Here is a 5,467-nt window from a genome sequence, read left to right on the forward strand (position 1 = left end):
CTTGACATGAAAGAACAATTTATGGGAAGTCCTAGTGAGGATCCTGCTTCTCATCTTAATAACTTTGTTGAACTTTGTGATATGAAAAATAAAAATGATGTGGATAATGATATTGTGAAATTAAAATTATTCCCTTTTTTCTAAGAGATAAAGCTAAGGCTTGGTTTTCATCTTTACCGCGTAACAATATTGGAACATGGGATTAGTGTAAAGATGCTTTTATTGCCAAGTATTTTCCTCCTACTGAGATCATCTCCCTCAGAAATAAAATAATAAATTTTAAACAACAAGATCATGAACATGTTGTAGAAGCTTTGTAGAGTATGAAGTTAATGATTATAAATTGTCCTATGCATGGCTTAAACTTGTGAATGATTATCCAAACATTCTATGCGGGAGTAAACTTTGTATCCAAAAATCTTCTAGATCCTTCCGAAGGTGGTACCTTCACGGAGTTGACCTTATGAGAGGCAACCAAACTTTTTGCCAACATAATGTCAAACTATTCTCAATGGCATACTAAAAGAGCTCCAACTGGTAAGAAGGTAAATTCTGTTGGGGAAATCGCTACCTTGAGTGAAGAAGTGGATGCTCTTATGAATTTAGTTGCTATTTAAAATGCTCATGTTGATCCTAATGACATGTATTTGTCTACTTTTATTGAGCAAAATGATAATTCAATTGATGTGAATTTTATCTCATGAGATAATTTTCAATAACAATGCCTATAGGGGTAATTTCAATGCTTGGGCATATCCTCGTAATCCTTCTAGTGGTTATGGCAATTATTATGGAAATCCTTCTACCAATAATAGTAAATTATCCTCTGATCTTGAAATTACTATTATTTTTATATTAATTCTCAAAAAAATTCAATACGATGGTAGAGGAAAAGATGCATACGCTCGATACTTTGGCTAAGAAAAATATGGATAGAATTGCCCTTGATGTAGAAAATCTTAAGAGTAAAGCTTTGTCATCCAAGTGTTATTTTAATTAGACTATTATATCTATCAAAATATTTATGAATAAAAGTAGGGAAAGGACCGGTAAGTTGAAAGCTAAGTGGGAATTTCTAGAAAAAGCTCTCCCACTCGATTTTTACCAAAAACATGATGAAGATCTTGAGAAGATTGGCACTTCTCCTATTTAATCTTTATTTACTTGTGTGAATGTTAAGTATAAAGGGACTCGACATGAGTCAACTTTAGATAGTGAGCGTTCCGTTTGCTTGGAGGGTGATGATTCTACATGCTAAAACAGAAAAAGTTGGTTTGGAGAGATCAAAACTTTAACTAGTGATGTGCCCACTATTTTGGATTAAAACGACTTTAATTATGAAAGCTGCTATTTAATAGAATGTATTTCCTTGTTGCAATACATTATGTGACGCCCTGGATTTGATCATACTCTAATCATACACGCAAATGCGTACGACCAAGCTCAAGGACTCACGGGAAGATATCACAACACAACTCTAGACACAAATAAAAACATACAAGCTCCATATTACAAGCCAGGTACCTCGAGGGCTCGAATACAGAAGCTCGAGAAATACAAGACTCAGCGAAAGCCACAAATATCTGAGTACATACATAAAACAAGTGTAATGCCTTAGCGAAGGCTAGCACAAAAGATACATCGGTCGAACGAGGCGAGGCCTCCTACCTGGGAACCTCCTAAACTACTCCTGATCGTCATCGGCCTCCACATAGTAGAATGCATCGTCGGGGTAGTAGACGTCGTCGACGGGATACACCATCTCCTGGGCTCCATCATCTAGTCGCAGCAATCGTATTAAGGGAAAAAGGGGGAGCACAGCTACAGTGAGTACTCATCCAAAGTACTCGCAAGACTGACAATCGAACTATGCTAAGTATGTATTAGTATCAAAGGGAAGGGGTTATAGGTGGACCGACTGCAGCAATGTGAGAATAGAGAGAGGGGACTAGTCCTATTGAAGAGTAGCAGCTTCAGCATCTTGGAACAATAGACGAGAGTAGAGCAAGTAACACAATTAAATAGTCATATTTTTGCAGCAATATTAATTAAGGTCACACCCCGAGATTCTTCCTGGACTCCTTGCGAGAAAGCAATCCTGGAGCAAACATTCAAATTAAGTAATAGTTCAAGTTGTATAAGATCGGGGCATAACTACAAGTCATCCTGTAATCGTGGAGATGGCTATCCGAATAGTTAATTTTCATACCTGCAGGGATGCACCATAGTACCCAACACTCTCGATCACTCTCTGGCCGAACACACTTTTCTGTGTCATGCCCAGCCTCGGAAAATTGACACGTCGCAACCCTACCTAGGCTCAACAGAGAGGCCAGCCCGCCGGTCTAAATCCTAAGCGCGCAGGGGTCATGGGCCCATCACCCTTTGCGCTCCTGCACGATGCAAGGGCGACCGATGTCAATCCTGGCACCTCTTATACAAGACGATGCTTACGCAGACCACTCGGGCGCGCGCCGCTCCATTTTTGACGTCTGAAGAGCTTCGGCTGATACCATGACGTCGAGTACCCATAACTTCTCTCACATGAAGGTTAGTGCGAAAAGGTCTCCCAACCAACTCAGATCAAATACCCAAATCCCATTAGCATTTTAATTAATACTGTGGCGATGATCGTAAATCCACGATATGTGGTCTCGTCGCCCCATCTCGAGGATGTGTGACAAGGGCCAAGAATGCCAGCAACGCCTTGTCACAACCACACGGGAATCCACCCGGAACACACCTCATGAACCCAGTAGCAAGGTCATTGTAACAGTGCGATTGTAACATCAGAGGGATCCCATGTATCACCCTCGATGGATTACGAACGATGTAATCATCAAGGTGGCCAGGGAGGAATCACCCTCGATGGAGCATGCTTGATGGGTTGTACGACAAAGTCATTATCGGGGGTGGTGAAGGAGGAATCACCCTCCGCGAACCACCGCCGGTCAACTACACTACAACGCTAACATTGGAGTACGTAACGAGGTGTCACCCTTGATACTCGATAGTAGCTCTGTAGTTTCGTACAGCTAAGGGAGTGTGAGCGATGTGACAAGTCTTGGCTCGTGGATCAGGAGATCAAGACTTTGATGAAAAAGCGGGGCAACTGGACAATGGGGTCAATGGGGATCACTGCTCCACCTATACTAAACACTTAAAGTGCGGTAGAGTGAAATATCAGTTCATCAGAAACAGGCTATGCATGAGAATATGAGCTATCTTCAACAGTAGCAAAATCTAATGCAAGCATGAGGGAGGAAGAATAGGCAATATAGGAATGATCAAGGAGGGTTAGCTTGCCTTGTTGCTCTGCGGCAAAAGGGCTAGTCGTCAGGAGGGTAGTCGTACCCTGCAGCAGCGCCAGTCTCAAGGTCTACCGGATAGAAGAGGTGGGAAGAAACAATAAATATAAAGTAGAATATTGCATCACGATACATTACATGGAAATATGCAACACTAGGCATGAGCTAACGTAGTATTATACATCACCGACAAATTGGGAAAATATCTGACGATATTTCCCACGTCGCTGGCTACTACCGCACAGGCTAAAATGATGGAAAAGTTCCAAGTTCGCTATGCTAGGGACGCGTGCTAGACGAATGGATTGGGAAAATATCAAACTCATATAAGAATTAACTAGGATGTTTATTGTAAGGGATTTCACCTTCATCAAACTTTAAAAGAGAATTTACATCCACCACCTATGGTGGTGTTTTGAGACCATGTATTTCTTTGATAGGTGGTAAATTCTTCACATCTTCAGCTTTAATGCCTTTTTCCTTCATACATTTATTTGCCTCTTGCATAGTTTCAGGACCAAGGAATAAGATACCCCTCTTCTTTGGAGTAGGTTTAGGCGGTGGTTGAGGAAGTGTCCATTCATCATAATGCTTCAATATATTAGTCAATAACTCCTTAGCTTGTTCGATAGTTCGTTCCCTGAAAATAGAACCACTGCAACTATCTAGGCGGTCCCTAGAAGCATCATTTAGTCCATTATAAAATATATCAAGTATTTCATTTTTCTTAAGAGGATGATCACGCAAAGCATTAAGTAACCGGAGAAGCCTCCCCCAAGCTTGTATGGGACTCTCTTCTTCAGCTTGCACAAAGTTAAATATTTCCTCTAAGGCAACTTGCTTCTTATGAGTAGGAAAATATTTTTCAGAGAAGTAGTAAATCATATCCTCGGGACTACGCACACAACGAGGAGCAAGAGTAAACTTAGCATCACCCTATAATGAGAACGGAAATAATTTGAGATTATAGTAGTAGCGAATTTCTCATCAATAATAAATAGTGTGCCTATATCATTAGCTTAGTGACATGTGCCACAACCGTTTCATTTTCATAGCCATGGAAAGGATCAGATTCAACTAAAGTAATCATCTCTGGGTCGACAGAGAATTCATAATCCTTATCGGTAAAAAAGATAGGTGAAGTAGCAAACTTAGGATCATATTTCATTCTAGCATTCAAGGATTTTTCTTTCAACTTGCATAGTAGTTTCTTAAAATCTCAATCCTCACAAGCAAGAAAGTCTCTAGCAATTTCTTCATCCATAACATAACCTTCAGGTATTTCACGCATTTCAGTTCAGGATAGTCATGCCTAAATGGTGTTTTAATATTTTCAGCAGCAAATATTTCATCAGTTTCAATAATATCATCAGTTTTAGCATGCTCAATTTCTTTAGCTCTAGCAAGTTGATCATCAATAAATTCAGCTAGTGGCACAGTATCATCAAGCAAGGTACTAGCAACATCATAAGCATCATTCATAGCAGAGGTAACATCATCAATAACTTGCAACATATCAGGATTAATAACATGTGGTGGTGGTGTTGCAAGTTCATTCAAAAGAGAGGGTGCATCAAGTGCAGAGCTAGATGGAAGTTCCTTACCTCCCCTCGTCTTAGAGGGCACAATCTTGGTTCTTGAATCTCTCACATTCTTCATAGTGATCAATAAATAGATATTCCAAGTGACTCAGAATATATAGCTATGCTCCCCGGCAACGAAGCTAGAAAACATTCTTGATAACCCATATAAAACATTCTTGATAACCCATAAGTATATGAGATCGCAATAGTTTTTTTAGGGTAGAGTATTCAACCCAAATTTATAGATTCAACACAAGGGGAGTCAAAGAATATTTGCAGGTATTAGCAGCTAAGTCGTCAATTCAACCATACTTGGAGATTTAGTATGTGCAGAACAGTGATAAGTAGCACAGTAATATGATAGTTTTGATAGCAGTGGTAACAGTAGCAACGATAATCGTTACGGTAGCAGCAGTTACGGTAACAGTGATAGCAGTTTTGTAGTAGTTGTAATATCAGTAGCAATAATAGTAACTTAGCAAGCACAATAAAACTCGTAGGCACTAGATTGGTGATATTGCTGGATAATATTCATCACAGTCAGAACATAGGGCAACACAGAACAAGCTCTTATTC

This window comes from Hordeum vulgare, chromosome 2H (genome assembly GCF_904849725.1).
Source record: "Hordeum vulgare subsp. vulgare chromosome 2H, MorexV3_pseudomolecules_assembly, whole genome shotgun sequence".
Lineage (NCBI taxonomy): Eukaryota > Viridiplantae > Streptophyta > Magnoliopsida > Poales > Poaceae > Hordeum > Hordeum vulgare.